Source organism: Lissotriton helveticus, chromosome 5_1 (genome assembly GCF_964261635.1).
Source record: "Lissotriton helveticus chromosome 5_1, aLisHel1.1, whole genome shotgun sequence".
Taxonomy (NCBI): Eukaryota; Metazoa; Chordata; class Amphibia; order Caudata; family Salamandridae; genus Lissotriton; species Lissotriton helveticus.
In genome coordinates, this window is record NC_136065.1 from 1,636,545,729 (window position 1) to 1,636,563,863 (window position 18,135).

Below are 18,135 nucleotides of genomic sequence, written 5' to 3' on the forward strand. Positions count from 1 at the left end.
CATCGGTAGGCAAATGTATTTTAAGGTGGGTCACACTGATGTTTGAGTCTTTTCAATTCTACAGAAAATTATTTAAATACGTTACTCACCTTTTGTAATGCACATTCTAGAGTAGCACATTCTAGAGTATACGATCTATCCACCGATTCCTCACCTTGGACAGACTGGATCTGAAAAAAGCTCCCATAACTCCTATGGGCTGATAGGTGGTGCCACAGTCCATTCTTCCTACACCCTGCCTTGACATTATGAAACAGATTTGCATATAGGAGCCATCCTACACGTCAGTTTTTCTTTGTACCCTCAGATGCGGAAATGTGACTGACTAGTGAAACAGGGAGTGAGCTACAGACAGGTAGACAGGAGGTGGGGAATCTGTATCTAGATAAAATCCACCAGAAAGAAGGTTCTCAAAGGACTTTTGATAGATACATCTACCCACAGATTCCTAACTTTGAGAAGCAATACCAACGCAGTCAGCTGGTGGATCTGGGGAGTGGACTTACACCAAAAGCGATATCATCCTCCCTGAAGACTAGAAAACCAATGCAGTATAACCTTGCAAAAATATGCACTGAAGCCTATGTAGCAGATGTTCAAAATCAGAATACTCTAGCTACAGTCCAAGTTGCTAGCAATGCTCTGGTGGAATGAAACATAAGGGCTTAAAGGGTTCCTTCTTGTGAGGGCATCAGACAGTTTAATGCAGAAATGAATCATGTGGGACAAAGTTAACCTCTCGGCCACTTTTCTTTGTTTACACTGCAGAATACAATGACAATCTGATCATCAATGCGGCAATCCTTAGTACTATCAAGACAGAAGTTAAGGGCACAGATGCAGCCTACTCCTGGATGATTAAGGAGACAAAAAGAAGTGCAATGAGCTGGCCTACATGAAAGATTGACACTGCTTTGGGAATAAAGGATGTGCATGTCATCAGAATAAGCTCGCCGGGGAAGGCCATATAGGGAAGATGAACATCAACAAAGCCTGAAGCTCAATAAAAAAAATAGTTTTGCAGCTTATAGATTTTTGTGGATTCACATGCTGTGCATTATCCCACCATCTAGAGGTTGGCTCTAAAGGAATATGTTCTGAACCTGTAAACATCTATTTGTAGCATCTAGTGCAGTATATTAATATGTTTCGTATACTCCTGCTATCTAGTGTTGGGCTCGGACATTTGCAACTTGTTTTTTTTCAAATAAGTTTTTCGAGGCACAAGGTAATGTGACTTCTCCTATGGTATGTACTGAGCATGTTCATCGGCTCCTTTGTTAGATTGTTTTTTCCACTCATCAGGCGAGCTTAGGACAGGAGCAGTGCAGTGATAGAAAGAATGAGCACGCGAGTAAAATGAAGAGAAGGTTGAGTGTTTTAGAAAAGAGGTGTGTAAGTCAGCCAGAAGCATCTGGGAAAGAGCTCCCACGTGCTGGGCGTCCTTCGTGCGGACACCATCTTACTGCCCAGTTGCGTCTTGCCTCAGATATTAGCGTCATGGAGAAGTCTGAGCGCAGCCAGCGGCACCTTCCCTTTGAGCCCCGATGGTCCACAAAAACCTCCCAGCAGGCTGCATCAGACTCCGAACTTGATGCACCTGTTGATCAAGTGACAAATATCGACAAGACTCTCCTCGTAGTCCAAGCCAGACTCCAATCCATCGATGGGAAAATCAATAATCGGAACCTACACATGGATCATATGTCGCAGAAACTAGACAAAAACGCAATGCGACTGGGAAAGGCAGAAACACACATATCGGAGGTTGAGGATGGACTACAACAAGTGACTGTGAAGGTGACATCTATGGAGAGAGTGTTGGCTGTCATACAAGCCCGTAACGAAGATTTGGAAACCCGGTCGCGCCGCAATAACGTGCGCATCACTGGCCTACCGGAGTCCACAAACACTGGCCGCCTTGAGAGCAATGTGGAGACACTTCTCTGGACATATTTGGGGCGGAGCACCTGTCTCAGGTCCTAATTGTGGAACGAGCCCACAGACCGCTTGCTTCTCGTCCCCCGCCGGGCGCGACGCCACGCCCAATCATTGCCCTCCTGCTCAATTACCGCGACCGTGATGCTATCCTTCACATGGCCCGGGAGAAAAGCACTCTAACACATTAGAGCAGCACCCTCGCGTTCTACCCTGATTTCACCACTGCAGTACCGGAAGCTTGACGCGAATACTAGCCAGTGAAAAAACTACGCATTGCGGCACAGACCACCTACGCCACGCTTTACCCAGCGCGGTTGCGTATTGATGATAATGGGAGACCTCGGATCTTCACCACCCCAAAGTCCGCCATGGACTACACGAAAACTGAGGTGGATGATGGTGGAGGCGGCACATCTCGTGAGATGTCAGACGAACACTTGTGGGGCACGTGAGTTATTTGGCTGTTCTGCCCCCTTCTGTTTCGCTCTGATTTGGGACTCCCTCACCACTTACTGCATTGAGACTTGAAACTGTGGCAAGTGAATGATGCTCAGGAATTTACATTATGATGCATGCAATTTCCTATACTTTTTAGCTACTGCTGCTCAGGTGTAGGTAGATATAATATTATTTTGTGATTTCACTCGCTAATGGCTAGGTGACACTGATACTTTTGCTCGGCCACCTCCCACTACAATGGGAGAGATTCCGCGTTCCCACATGAGTGATCCCCATTACTGTTCACTACGTTGGTGCCACATTTGGGGGCTATCTGGGGGGGTTCGGGATGGCTTTGGCATGTTGGGGTTGCTAAAGTGGGTGGGGGTGAGGCGGGTGGTGGGATTTCGAAGGGGTTCGTTATGTGTCTGTCTTTAACATTACTTTCAAGTTCACTGAAGGTTTGCTTTCATGGAGTGTGGTGACATCATGCTCAATGTATACTATGCATTGGTTTGCATGCTTCTAACTCTGTAATCACCTGTCTAACATGGAATGTACGGAGCCTCAACTCACCAAAGAAGATACGTCCGGTTTTAGCATATTTAGACCACCATGATGTCGCAACTGCCCTATTGCAGGAAATGCACCTTGCCCCACACTCCGATACCCGTGCTGGCTCACAGTGGTCTGGCTATAGACTAGCCTCCTCCGACTTCTCTTATTCTTGGGGGGTGCTCACAATGATCAAGAAGAATGTCCCGTTCACCATGCTCAAAGCTTGTACTGACTATGCTGGGCACTACACCATGGTACAAGGGAAACTAGCAGGCAGCCTAGTCACCATCATAAACACATACAGCCCGAACATAGACAACCCTGGCATTTTTGAGTGCATCATCTCTACCCTACATAGCTGCCCTGAAGCTGTGATATTCTGGGGAGGGGACTTCAACACACACTTAGACCCCAGCAGAGACTAGGCCAGTGGCAGAGTGGGACAATCCTCTAGGACGGCCCGGGTCATTAACGATGAAATGGCTGACTGGGACTAATAGACGTCTAGCGACAACGAAACTGGGACAAGTGGGAGGGCACACATGTTTCCACAGAAATGCTGGTCCCGGTTAGATTAACGGCTGCTGAGTGAGGCGGCGGGAGGCTGGGCGCCTCACACACACTCTGACCATAATCCAGTCTATCTTGCACTGCATTTCCCAAATACTGCACGCCAATCGTTCAACTGGCGACTCCGCTCGGAGGCCCTGCTAGATCCTCTCTATGTCACGACTGACCGTGACGCCATCACGCAATACTACTCTCACAATAAGGGTTCGGTTGACAGCGCAATCACTCTTTGGGAGGCCTTCAAGTCTACTATACGGGACACTTGCATAAGCACGCCTGCTGGTATTCTGACAGAACTGCGAGGACAGCTCACTAAATTTGAATCCACATTACATGACCTTGAACTTGCCTACGAGACCTCACGATGCGATCGGACCTTTGCGATCAGGGAGGCCACCCTGGAATACACAGCACTAGTGCAGCAGGAGATTAAATACATTGCTAGACGACATGTTGCCCGTGCATACGGTGACGACCGAGACGCCACCTAGCACATAAGATTAGAGATCGACTACTTTACCACATTATCACTAAGATTACTGACGAGACTGGATGTGGCCACTACACCACCCCAGAAATTTTAGCACAATTCCGTACCACGTATGCAGACTTATACACTACACAAGGGGTGGCTGACTATGATGAGCTAGATGCATACCTTGCATACAATGCCATCGCCTGGCTATCGGATGGACAAAGGGAGTTTATGAGCCAACCGGTAACGGTAGAAGACGTTTGTGCAGCGATTAAGTCCCTACCGAAGAAAAAGCCCCCTGGTACCGACGGATAGAATATGCAGAGGAACTTGCCCCTCAACTACTAGAGATGTACACCAAGGCATATGACTCTAGCAAGCTGCCACCCACCCTTCGGGAAGCCCTAATGCACAAGTTACTACTTGTGTAACAATATATCTGTAAGAGACATTAGTTAGTGATAGGTTCCTTACCTTAGAATAGTCCCAGGCGTCACACTGGATCCGGAAAATTTTGCGTAGCAATACCCCTGCGTGCCGACAGGCGTCGTCCGCGGCTCCGCGTCCGTCGTCGGCATCATTAGCGCCGGAATGACGTCGGAGTACTTAGACGCTGCCCATGTGCGCTGACGTCAGTTCTGATACACAGCTTTTCCGCGACAGATACGCAGAGCCATGATAGAACCAACACTGGTGCCATGAAACTAGGGCCCTAAAAGGGGATGACCTTTACCCTAGATATCGGTTCGCAGAACGGGGAGGATGGGTGGGTCGGTAAGGAATCTATCACTCACTAATGTCTCTTACAGATATATCGTTACACAAGTAGTAACTTGTGCATCTGAAAGAGACACGTTAGTGATAGATTCCTCACCTTAGAATAGATACCCCAGCAATACCAACCCCGGTGGTGGGTCTGCGAACCAATAATCACACCAGAAAGTCCTGGAGGACGGAATGGCCAAAGAAGCCATCCCTCCGGACTTGACTGTCCAGGCAATAGTGTCTTGTAAACGTGTGCAGCGAGGCCCACGCAGCTGCCTGGCAAATGTCCTGCAAGGGCACTCCCCGGCCCAGGGCAGTTGTAGTCGCCGTGGCCCGAGGGGAATGAGCCTGCAATCCAACAGGGGGCTCCTTCTTAGCCAAGGAGTAACATGCCTGGATACACAAGATGATCCACGAGAGATGGTCCGCTTGTGCACCGCCTTTCCCTTCTTAGCGACCACGTAACCAACAAAGAGTTGGTCATCCACCCGGAACTGGCGTGTGCGATCCAGATAGTAAGAGAGCGCACGTTTTGGGTCCAGACGGTGGAGCCGCTCCTCCTCTTTAGAGGGATGCGGTGGCGGAAAGAAGGTAGGCAAGGTGATAGACTGCCCGATGTGGAAGGCAGTGACAACCTTGGGCAGGAAAGATAGCCTAGTCCGCAACACACCCTTGTCCGGATGGACAGAAAGGAAAGGGGGTTTAGATGAAAGAGCCTGGAGCTCACTCACTCTCCTGGCAGAGGTGATGGCAACCAGGAAAGCAGTTTTCAGAGTAAGAAGGCGGATAGGACAGTTGTGAAGTGGCTCAAAGGGAGCGCACATCAGGAATGTAAGAACAAGGTTTAAGTCACAAACGGAACAGGAGGGAACGTGTGTGTGATGCCCTTCAGAAAACGATTTACAATAGGGGACTTGAACAAAGCAGGTTGATCAGGCAGCCTTAGAAAGAGGGGCAGAAAGTGGATCCACAGCCTTTGCTGTGCACCATGCCACAAATTTATTCCACCTGCAGGCGTATACCGATTTTGTGGAGGGACGCCTGGCTGCCAGAATGACATTACAGACTTCAGGAGGCAAGTCAAATGGCCTCAACTGGCGCCGCTCAATCTCCAAGCTTGTAGGTGGAGACTGGACAGGTTCGGGTGGAGGACCGTCCCCTGCTGCTGCGACAGAAGGTCCTCCCGAAGAGGCAGACGAATCGGGGGATCGACTGACATGCTGAGTAGCTCAGGATACCAGTATCTTCGTGCCCAGTCCGGAGCCACAAGTTTAACCTGGGCCCGGTCGCGCATGATCTTCTTCAGCACTCTAGGCAGAAGTGATATAGGCGGAAAGGCGTACAATAGACCGCAACTCCACTCGCGAGGAAAAGCGTCTCCGAGTGAGTGCCGCCTTGGAAATTCCAACGTGCAGAACTGATGACATTGCGCATTCTATTCTGTGGCGAATAGATCTAACCAAGGCTCTCCCCACTGCTGAAAGAGACCTTGCGCCACGTCCGAGTTCAGACGCCATTCATGATCCATCATGCACCGACGGCTTAGTTCGTCCGCCCTGGCATTCAGAGAACCTGCCAGGTGTTGAACCACCAGGGTCACGCCCTAATGTTCCGGCCACTGCCAGAGGCGCAGAGCCTCCTGGCATAGGGTCCACGACCCCACCCCGCCCTGTTTGTTGCAGTACCACATGGCGGTGGTGTTGTCCGTGAACGCCTGCACTACACTCCCCCGGACAGAGGGGAGGAATGCATTCAGTGCTAGTCGGATCGCCCGCAGCTCCAAAAGGTTAATATGGAGCCGGGACTCTGCCGAAGACCAGATGCCTCTGATCTCCGCCTCTCCCATGTGGCCTCCCCAGCCCTGGAGGGACGCGTCCGTCACAACCACGTGCTCCGGTTGGGGTAGGGAGAGGGATCTGCCACTGACCCAATCGCGGTCCGTGATCCACCACTGCAACTGTCTTGCAGTGCCCGCCGAGATCAAGACATGATCGAACAAGTTGCCCTGATGCTGGGCCCACTGAAACTTCAGGTCCCACTGCAGAGCCCGCATCCGCCACCGGGCGTGATGCACCAGAAGGATGCAGGAGGCCATCAACCCCAGAAGCCGCAGCATCAACCTGACCGTGACTCGGGATAAAGGCTGAAAGATCGGAATCAGAGCCTGAATATCCCGAACCCGCTGTTCGGGGGGATAAACCCGAAACTGCGCTGAGTCTAGAACCGCTCCGATGAAGAGGAGCTTCTGAGAGGGACACAGGTGCGACTTCGGCACGTTGATGGAGAACCCCAGCAAGTGCAGGAGGTCGGCCGTAGTCTGGAGGTGGCTGACGACTGTCTGGGGCGAGTCCGCCTTCAACAACCAGTCGTCGAGGTAGGGGAAGACTGACACCCCTAACCTGCGCAGATGAGCTGCGACCACCGCCATCACCTTCGTGAACACCCGCGGGGCGCTGGTAAGGCCGAAGGGGAGCACGGTAAACTGAAAGTGCTCGCGGCCTACCGTGAGCCGCAGGTAACGCCGGTGGGCCGGCAGGACGGGGATGTGAAAATAAGCGTCCTGCAAGTCCAACGCTACCATCCCGTCTCCAGGGTCCAGGGCAGCTAAGACCTGAGCCAAAGTCAGCATCTTTAAATTCTCCTTCTGGAGGAAGCCGTTGACGTTCCGTAGGTCCAAGATAGGGCGTAGGCCCCCTTTGCCCTTCTTGGGTACCAGAAAGTAGTGGGAGTAACAACCATACCCTACTTCTGGCCCAGGAACGCGCTCGATGGTCCCCTTGGCCAAGAGGGCCGTGACTTCCTCTTGAAGAAGTTGCAAGTGATCCCCCGACACGCGGTGGAATTGCGGTGGCATGGCTGGAGGGGTCGCCTCAAAGGGGATTGAGTAGCCCCTTCGGACGATTTGCAGCACCCACCTGTCCGACGTGACAGTGCGCCAGTGGAAGAGGTGATGGCAAACCCTGCCCCCCACTGGCGTCACATGGGCCTGAAAACACGGACTAGGAAGGTTTTGAGGCGGATGCTGCGGGGGGAGGTGTGGACTGGCCTCGCCGTTGTCCCCGACCGCCGCCACGGTGGTTTCCACGGCCGCCACCGCGCTGTTGAACATTCTGTGGTGCGTGGCTGGCAGCACGTGTGGGGGCGCCCAATCCGTGGCCACGAAAGGAACGAAAGGCACCCTATTGCTTGCATGTGGCCGAGAGGCCCAAGGACTTGGCCGCAGCCCTGGAGTCCTTAAAACGCTCAAGCGCATGGTCTGCCTTGTCGCCAAAGAGAAGACGGCCATCAAACGGCAAGTCCAGAAGAGTGGCCTGGACATCGGCTGAAAAGTTGGCGGACCTCAACCAGGCGTGGCGTCGAACCGCCACCGTCGTAGCCATCGCCCTGCCCAGTGAGTCCGTGGTATCCAGCCCACACCGGATGGAATATCGCGCTGCATCTCGACCCTCCGCAAGGGCTTGGGCGAGTTTAGCCCGGACCACCTCCGGACATTGTGGCAGCACGTCCGCGACCGTGTCCCACAGGGTGTGGGTGTAGCGGCCCAAGAGGCATGCGGTATTGACAGACCGCAGTCCCAAACTCAGGGACGAGAACACTTTCTTCCCGAACTGTTCATATCTCTTGGATTCCCGATCGGGCGGAGCCGTCTGGAATGCGGTCTGGGAAGTGGAGGCCTGGATGACCAGGCTCTCGGGGGTGGGATGGGTGGACAAAAAGCAAGGGTCGCCCGGGGCCGGGCGGTAGCGTCTGGACACGTTCATATCCACAGGCGGACCTGTGGCGGGCTTCGACCAAGTGCCCACAAGAACGTCACACAAGACTTCATTAAGCGGCAGCAGAAGCTCACTGGAGCTTGCCTGCGGTTTAAGAACCTCAGTGAGGAGGTTAGTCCTCACGGCCGCGACGGGGAGCTCAAGGTTTAAGGCCTTGGCTGCCCGCTTCAACACTACACTGTAATCAGCCCCCTCCTCCGTAGCCACGGTGGGAGGGGAGAAAAATCCAGTGTCTGGCGAAGTGTCAATTCCACTGGCCTCCCCAAGCTTATATGTCCAGTCCTCTTGAGACTGGCACTCTTGTGCCAGAGGGTCCCAAGACCCCTCCCAATCACCCTCGTCACCCATCTCCTGCAGATCAGGGTCAACAGACGGGGCCGGTTCATGGAAATAGAAATCTCCAAAGGCCGTCGGTAGCGGCGCCAGAGCCGGACCGAAGGGAAGATTGGGGACGGCGTCCACAGTGGGCGCCTGGGGCGACACCCGCTGGGCCGGCGCCGGTGAGGTCGACCAGCGACGACCCGGATCCAGAAGCGGATCCAGTGAGGTCCTGCGGCGCCGGGACCGAAGTCACCGGCGGCGCCGGGGCCGAAGCACCAGACTGCGTCGGAGCCGAAGCACCCGACCTGCTAGGGCCTCCATCCGGACCCGGCTGAGAAGGGAGGGACCTCATGGCCATGAGGTACCGCTCGACCTCCTCTGGCGTCGCGTCATGCCCAGGGACCCAAAGGTGTGGGGCAGGCGGCGACGCCTGCGACTCAGTCGGAGCCGCGTATGTGGTGTCACCTGAACCCCCGGCCACATCGTGCGAGCTTCGGGGTGGGTCGGAGGAACGAGGACGTCTCTCCGACCTCTCATGCCTCTTACCTGAGGACTTGGATCCGGACGACCGATGTCCACTCCCGGAGCTGGGATGACTCCGACCCCGCGACCGGTCCCTCGACCTCTGGTGGGACCGTGACCTGGAGCGGCGCGGGGCCGACTGCTGGAGCTCGAGCCGCTTGCGGGACCGTTCCCGCCTAGCTTTCGACATCAGGGCCCGGCAGTCGGAGCAGGTGCGGTCGTCGTGGTCGAGGCCTAAACACTTGAGGCACCGGCGATGGGGGTCGGTAACCGACATCAGTCATTCGCACTTGGAGCAGGGCTTAAAGGGCTACCCTACCGGCACCGTCGGAGTCGAAGACTCGAGTAGAGAAATGATCAAAAGATCAAAAAAGTTTAGTCAAAAAATGACTAAGGGGTAGAGCTTCTCTGGATCTGCGCTAGCTGGTGCGGAAAAAAGAAGAACTGACGTCAGCGCGCATGGGCGGCGTCTAAGTACTCCAACAACGGCCGCGGAGCCGCGGACGCCTGTCGGCGCGCAGGGGTATTGCTACGCAAATTTTCCGGATCAAGTTTGACGCCTGGGGATATTCTAAGGTAAGGAATCTATCACTAACGTGTCTCTTTCAGATAAGGTAAGTAATGAAGTTTTAGGACACTTCCGGTCTAACTAGGATTACACAACTAGCTAAACTGGACACTAGGATAGTCAATCCCTACATGAGCACCGAAGTACTCGCGTTACCTCACCCACGGGCTGCGGGTGCATAGATGTCAAAGTGTGTCGGGTTTTCTCGTCGTTTCCTAGGGAGCCTCGGAAGAAGATGCTGCAGGCGACCAGGAGGAAGATGTCCGGGTGGATCTAGGATGAAGAGGACCTGGAAGCAGAGGGGACAGAGTCTAGGTCACTAGCCAGTGACCGGGTGGAAGCAGGAAGGAACCAGATGTCGTCGAGGAGGAATCAGGTGCAGATGTGAAGCTTGTCGTTGCAGCCACGCGGACCAGGAGGCGTCGAGGACGACCAGGTGCTGGAGAGGAGCTGTCCCACGAAGGTTCTCGCAGAGGGAGGGGTCGGCTTCAAGATCGGAGCCAACAAGCCTAAGCAAAGGCAACCCACGCAGGATACACAAAAGGCTTCTGGTGCAGACCAGGAGGGTCTGAGGTACTTCACCTTTTCAGGGAAGCGAGGGCCAGTCTGGAGCAACCAGACCAGCGATGGATTTTTAAAGGAGTCGTCGTCAGAGGGCTACTAGCCAACGGGCCAGCATCCGGACAACGCGTCGAGCAGAACACAAGCAGAAGGGCTCCATGCAGATCTCGTGGAGTGTGGTGGGCTGGCCTTCGGTGCAGGTGGAGCTCGGTGTCGGGGTGTCTCAGTCCCCAGGGCACAGCTTAGAGGATGCCTCAGGAGCTGCGCTGTTAGCAAGTTGAAGCCTTCCCAAGTTGCCTGCTTCCACGAATTCCGATGCCTTCCACGGAGCTCAGCTGTGCTGGAGTCGTGCAGTGGGGTCAGAGGAGGCCGGGAGTCGAGGTCTTGTCAGGCTCTGCGCTCGGGTTCTGGCGGGAACAAGGACAAAGCAAGCCGTCGAGTTGCTGGATGGTGCCTGGTTGCCCAAGGTGGTCACTCCTTGGCCAAAAGGGAGATTCTTCAGTCTTCAGCTTCAGTTGAATGTCGAAGGGTCCAGAGTTTCGTCTTCAGTTCGATTCGATGTGGAGAAGTGTGGCTCAATGGTTAGAGCGGCAGACCCTGATGCAGAGGTCTAGCCCGGGACCAGGGTTCAATTCCCAGCCTCGGCGGGTCTTGGGCTCAAAATTCCACTGACCTGATAATTCTCGCCTCGGTGCCTATTCCAATCATGGAGTCCCACTCTGCAACTCTGGGCAATAGGTTGCTTAATCTCCACAACGGCCCCCACAAGGCTAAGGATGCCTGGCCTCCACCTTGGGGGTGCCCAGGAGTGGACACCTCACAGGGAAAGCCAGGATGGGTTCCACAGCGGTATTCGTACAAGCGCCTTGAGACCCTTGCGGGTGAGTAGTGCGCTATACAAGTATCAATTTACATTTTACATTTACATTCCAGGATTAATCTAAAGTCTCCTGGGTCAGCTCCTACCTTTATACAACTAAAGGGGGCTGGTTTACTCACTAGGTCCCTCCTATGGGTGGGACCAGGAAGGGGGTGGTTACACCCCCTTTCCTTTGTGCACTTTCGTGCCAGAGCTGGGGCTGGAGTGCCCCAGCAACTGGTTTGAACTGGGGTATGCATGGAGCACCTAGTGTGCCCCAGGCATGTCTCATTCTATTCAGCCCTCCCTGTCCCAATACACAAAATCCTGTCTGGGGTGTGTGAGAAGTTGGCCTGATACAAGGTGATCACTAGAACTAGTGAGCATCATATATCAGTCCAAACAACCCTTATGGTGATTGGTTGTAAGTCAACCTTATAGACCAGCTATCCTAATGGTAGCATGGACAAAGCAGTCTTAGGCTAAACTCTTTTGGCATGTGAAGCCAGCTGTTTTACCACAATATAACCCCTTGAATACCAAGTGAAAGGACACCACACAGGTTGTTATGAAAATAAACAGTATATTTATTAATAACAACAACTCTGAACTCTTTATGAGGTCAGAGGGCTAAGCACATGACAATCTCTTATGAAAAATACTACAAGTCGCACAAAATTACACTAGTGCCCTAGGGGCACGACAAACCATATACTAAGTAAGTGGAATGTGAAAGTCGATAAAAGGAAAGGATCTGTCCAGAGGCTGTAGGATCGATGGAACCACGCTACACTAACTTCAGGTAATTAATAGGAGGCCCACGGAAAGCGTGTGCAGAGTGTGAACTCACACGCGAGATGCGTAACAACGTCTATGGACAGTACAGTTCAAGTTTAAGGTGAGTACGGACAATCCTGACTACATAGGACTGTGGAACTGGACACTAGGACAGTTAAACTACCCTTGAGCACCGAAATGCTCTTGTTACCTCACCCACGGACTGCGGGTGCACAGGTGTCAAAGTGCGTCGGGTTCTCGCGTTGAAGTCTATGGAGCCTGAAAGAAAAGATGCTGCAGGCGACCAGGAGGAAGATGTCCGGTGCAATCCAAGGGTGGATTGTTGAAGAAGGAGACCTGAAAGCAGAGGGGACAATGTTCACGGTCACTTAGCCAGTGACTGGAGTGGAACCAGGAAGGAACCAGATGTCGACGTCGCGATCAGGTGAAGAGTGGACGCTTGACTCTGCAGCCACGTGGACCAGGAGGTGTCTTTGACGACCAGGATGGAAGCACGAGCTGTCCCACGCAGGCTCTCGCTGTCGGATCCGGGCTGGGACTCAACAGGCCTTGGCAAAGGCAACCAACGCGGTGAGTGAAGAAAGCGTCTGGTGCGGACTAGGAGAGTCCGGGGTGCCCCTCTTTTGGAAGGGAGCAAGGGCCAGTCTGGAGCAACCAGACCAGCAGTGAAAATTCAAAGGTTCGTCGTCTAGGAGGCCACTAGCCAGCCGGCAAGTGACCAGACAACGCGTCGAGCAGGAACCAAGCACAAGGGCCCCACGCAGATCTTGTGGATGCTGGAGGGCTGATCTTCGGTGCAGGGGCTGCTCGGGGCTGGGGCTTCTCAGTCCCCAAAGCACTTGGTCGAGTTTACCTCGGGAGTCGTGCTGGAAGCGAAGTGCAGGTTCGTTCAAGATGGCCGGTCCCTCGTGTCTCGTCGCACCCACGGGTCTCAGCTTTGCTGCAGATGTAGGTTGAGGTCGGAGAGGTCTGGGAATCCGGGTCTCGTCGGGCTCTGAAGTCTGGATCCTCTAGGGAAGACGACAAAGTGAAGCCGCTGGACGCTTGATGGTGCCAGCTTGTGCAGGGTGGACACTCCTTGTCCACAAGGGAGATTCTTGAGTCTTCTGTGGAGCAGAACGTCGAAGGCCAGAATTTCTTCTTGTTGAATAGTTCAGGATAATCTAATTTGGAATGGGACCAGCTCCTACCTTAATCCTGCTAAAGGGGGCTGCACTACTGACTAGGTCCCTCCCCTGGGTGGGACCAGGAAGGGGGGTGGTTACACCCCCTATCCTTTGTCCGGTTTCCCGGCAGGGATGCCCCAGCAACTGGTTTGAACCGGTGTATGCACAGAGCACCTTGTGTGCCCCAGGCATGTCTCATTCCTTTCAGGCCTATCCTACCCAATACACAAAACCCTGTCTGGGATGGTGCTAGCACCTCCCAAGGCAGGAAACCCTTTGTCCAGGTCGCCCTCGCTGGAAGGACTCCCAGCAGCAGGAGGTCAGACTTGTGTCTGTGGTGGCAGCATCCATTTTGTGATGCTGAGGCTCGAGTTAACTTTAACCGGGGTTCACAGTTACATACATGTCGTGTCCCTCTAGAAGGGTGGAATGCTACCACTGTCGCCAGAATTGGCGAGGGGGTAGTATTTCAAATCGTATGACACCTTACTCGACATGTTTTGATAATGTTATACCAGAGTTAGCATTTAACCGCGAGGTTGATAATGCACTTAAGAGTATATGGTATAGCGTTATCATGGAACAGCTATTAGGACTTGGTTCCGCAAGCTGCAAACGGGCTCAGCTCATGCCAGAGCACCATCTCACATAATTCCAAGCACTCTGCCTTCAGGATTGATAAGGCCTTCCATAGGAGTGACTGATAGGAATATATGTGTCCATTTTAGGGTTAGAAATAGGTATACTATATCTACAGCAAAGGGTGTTTACACCACCTGCCCCAGCTGTCGTGCAGCCAGTTGTGTCAGTTTAGTTAGTCAGCCCAGGGGTGGCATAATACATGCTTCAGCCCCTGGTAGGCCCTGGGTACACCTATGCCCTGGGTACAGGGACTGATAAGGTGGCCCAGTACCAATTGGTAAATGCACCTAAAGTACATGGTTGTTAATTTAGAGAGAGAACAGCTAGGCTGTGGGTCTGATTAGCAGGCCCACAGCCAGGGAAAGTCGTAAACCAGTGAAGCAAAAAGCAAAAATCTGGGGTGACCATAGGATTGCAGACCCCACTCTCCTACATAACCCCCCCCCCCCCCCAAACTTAGGGACATTAAACTAACCTTGACCAGGTGAGTGTTCCTGTTCTAAGTGGAAATACCTGGAGAGACCATCTGCATTGCCATGGTCAGTCCCTGGTCTGTGCTCCACTGTAAAGTCCATCCCCTGTAGGGAAATGGACCACCTAAGAAGTTTGGGGTTTTCACCCTTCATCTGATTTAGCCATAAGAGGGGCTTATGGTCGGTCTGAATCTTGAAGTGAGTTCCAAACAAGTATGGCCTCAACTTCTTCAGGGCCCAAACCACAGCAAAGGCCTCCCTCTCAATAGCTGACCAACGTTTCTCTCTAGGGGTCAGCCTTCTGCTTATAAAAGCAATGGGCTGGTCATGACCATCAATATTCAGTTGAGATAGAACAGCTCCCACACCCAACATAGATGCATCTGTTTGGACAATGAAGGTTTTGGAGTAGTCAAGACTCTTGAGAATAGGTGCAGTACACATGGCCTGCTTTAGGTCATCAAATGTGTTTTGACAGCTAACTGTCCACTGAACTTTCTTTGGCATTTTCTTGCTTGTCAAGTCATTAAGTGGTGTCACAATGGACCCATAATTTTTGACAAACTTCCTATAGTAACCAGACAGGCCCAAGAAAGCTCTGACCTGTGTCTGGGTGGTTGGAGGAGCCCAGTCCTTTATGGCCTGTATCTTGCTCTCCAATGGTTGAACCTGGCCTCCACCCACAAGGTGGCCCAGGTACACAACCTGACTCTGCCCTATCTGGCACTTAGTAGCCTTGATAGTGAGGCCTGCCTTTTGCAGGGCCTCCAAAACTTTCCTCAGGTGGATCAGCTGATCCTCCCAGGTGGGGATAAAGACAGCAATATCATCTAGATATGCTGCACAGAAGTCATCCAACCCAGTGAGAACTTGGTTCACCAACCTTTGAAAAGTGGCAGGTGCATTTTTCAAACCAAAGGGCATCACCACAAATTGGTAATGACCTCCTGGGGTAGAAAATGCTGTTTTGGCCTTGGCATCCTCAGCTAACCTGATCTGCCAATAACCAGCTGTTAGGTCAAATGTACTTAAGAAAGTTTCAGAAGCCAACTTGTCTATCAGTTCATCTGCCCTAGGTATTGGATGGGCATCTGTCTTAGTGACAGCATTGAGACCCCTGTTGTCTACACAAAACCTCATCTCTCTCTTACCATCTTGGGTGTGAGGTTTAGGCACTAGAACTACAGGACTAGCCCAAGGGCTCTCTGAGGGTTCAATGACTCCCAATTCCAACATCTTTTGGACTTCTTTCTTTATGCAGTCCCTGACGTGGTCAGGTTGCCTGTAGATTTTACTCTTGACAGGCAGACTGTCACCAGTGTCCACCTCATGGGTGCACCAGTTTGTCTGACTGGGGGTCAGTGAAAACATTTGCCTGAAGGATTGAAGAACCTGTTTACAATCCTCTTGTTGATGGGCAGAGAGGCTGTCAGAAAAGACTACACCATCTACTGACCCATCTTCAGGGTTCTGAGTGAGCAGGTCTGGGAGAGGGTCACTCTCTTCCTCCTGCCCCTCATCTGTGGCCATGAGCAAGCCCATGTCCTCCCTGTTGACAAATGCTTTGAGCCTGTTTACATGAAGCACCCTGTGGGGGCTCCTGGGAGTTCCCATGTCTACCAAGTAGGTGACTTCTCCCTTTTGCTCAATGATGGTATGGGGTCCAGACCATTTGTTTTGGAGAGCTGCTGGGGCCACTGGCTCCAACACCCACACCTTCTGTCCTGCATGATACACAGTTAGGACAGCCTTTTGGTCATGCCAAGCTTTTTGAAGTTCCTGGCTGGCCTCAAGGTTTTTAGATGCCTTCTCCATGTACTCTGCCATCCTGGAGCGGAGACCAAGTACATAGTCCACTATGTCAAGCTTAGGCTTTTTGAGAGGTAACTCCCATCCTTCCTTCACAAGACATAGGGGTCCCCTTACAGGATGCCCAAACAGAAGCTCAAAAGGGCTGTAACCAACCCCCTTCTGTGGGACCTCTCTGTAAGCAAACAGGAGGCAGGGTAAAAGGATGTACCATCTTCGCCTGAGCTTTTCAGGTAACCCTTTTATCATCCCTTTGAGGGTCTTGTTGAATCTCTCAACAAGCCCATTGCATTGTGGTTGATAGGGTGTGGGGAATTTATATTTGATACCACACTCCTTCCACATAGCAGTCAAGTATCCTGACATGAAGTTTGCACCTCTGTCAGAGACAACCTCCTTAGGAAACCCCACTCTGGAGAAAACTCCAAGTAGGGCCCTGGCCACAACAGGAGCTGTAGTGGTCCTAATGGGAATAGCTTCTGGATACCTGGTGGCATGATCCACTACCACCAGTATAAACCTGTGCCCAGATGCTGTGGGGGGGGGGGGGGGGGGGAGGGTCCATTGGTCCAACAATGTCAATCCCCACTCTTTCAAAGGGAACCCCCACCACAGGTAGTGGTATGAGGGGGGCCTTTGTTGTGCCACCTGATTTGCCACTGGCTTGACAGGTGACACATGAGCGACAAAACTCTTTTATGTCTTCAGACATATGAGGCCAGTGAAAGTGTGGGGCAAGCCTGTCCCAAGTCTTGTTCTGGCCTAAGTGACCTGCAAGGGGAATCTCATGGGCTAAGGTGAGAAGGAAACCTCGAAGAGACAAGGGGATGACCAGCCTCCTGGTAGCACCAGGCTTGGGGTCTCTTGCCTCAGAGTATAGGAGTCCATCTTCTCAATATACCTTATGGGCACCTGTAGCATTCCCTGCAGCCTCAGCAGCAGCCTGCTGTCTGAGGGGTTCAAGAGAGGAACAATCTAATTGGGCCTGCCTCAAGTCTGCCCTGGAAGGTCCCCCTGTCCCAAGAAACTCAACCTGATCAGGTTCAAGCTCTTCTAGGACAGTTCCTTCTGGGGTCTCTGGGTCAGCCTCATGAGAGGGCTGATCCTCAACCTGAGGCAGGGTGGAAGGCTCTGCCTTAACCCTACCACTCCTTCTCTTGGGTAGTGTCTGGTCCATTCTTCCAGGATCCAGCACTTGTTCAGCTGGGCATTTCTTGGCCTGTGACCTAGTCACAGCAAGGACATGTGAGGAGAGACCTAGCATGTCTACATGAGTCCTGTACTCCACATCTGACAACAGTGAGGATTCCAAATCATTGCCCAAAAGACAATCTACTGGGAGGTCTGAACTAACTACAACCCTTTTGAGGCCAGTTACCCCTCCCCAGGAGAAATTAACAATTGCCATACTGTGATTGGTAGTGGCATTGCTAGCATTGGTCACTAGGTAATCTGAACCTAGCATGATCTGGTCAGGTTCCACAAATGTTGGTGTCACCATGGTGACACTGGCACATGTGTCCCTGTAGGCCTGAGCCATTTTTCCATTTATTAAAGGCGTTTGTCTGTATTTGCCCAGAGTACTAGGACTTACAGTAGGGGTCATATCCATGTCCCTAGTACAAACAAGAACTGCCTGAGTAGGAATTCTAACTAAGTCAGAACCCACCTCAGTTCCCAGGGTTAACCCAACTATAGCCTTGGGAGGTACACCACCACTACTAACTGTACTAGGGGGTGCAGGTGTCTTAGGGACAGTAGTGGTAGGAGTTTGGCCTTTCTTGGTGCACTCACTAAACCAGTGAGTCTTACTTTTACAGTATTGGCACCATGGTTTCTTAGGACCATCATTCTTCTTCTTTTGGGAAGTTTGGGACCCACCCTCCTTAGATTGTT

At 52.5% G+C, this 18,135-nt stretch overlaps 1 protein-coding gene across 1 annotated transcript in view; it reads right to left on the reverse strand.

Annotated features, from left to right (window-relative positions):
• Nucleotides 1-18,135, reverse strand: part of LOC144755671 (chromodomain-helicase-DNA-binding protein 8-like) — a 1,307,007-nt gene that overhangs the window by 200,970 nt on the left and 1,087,902 nt on the right.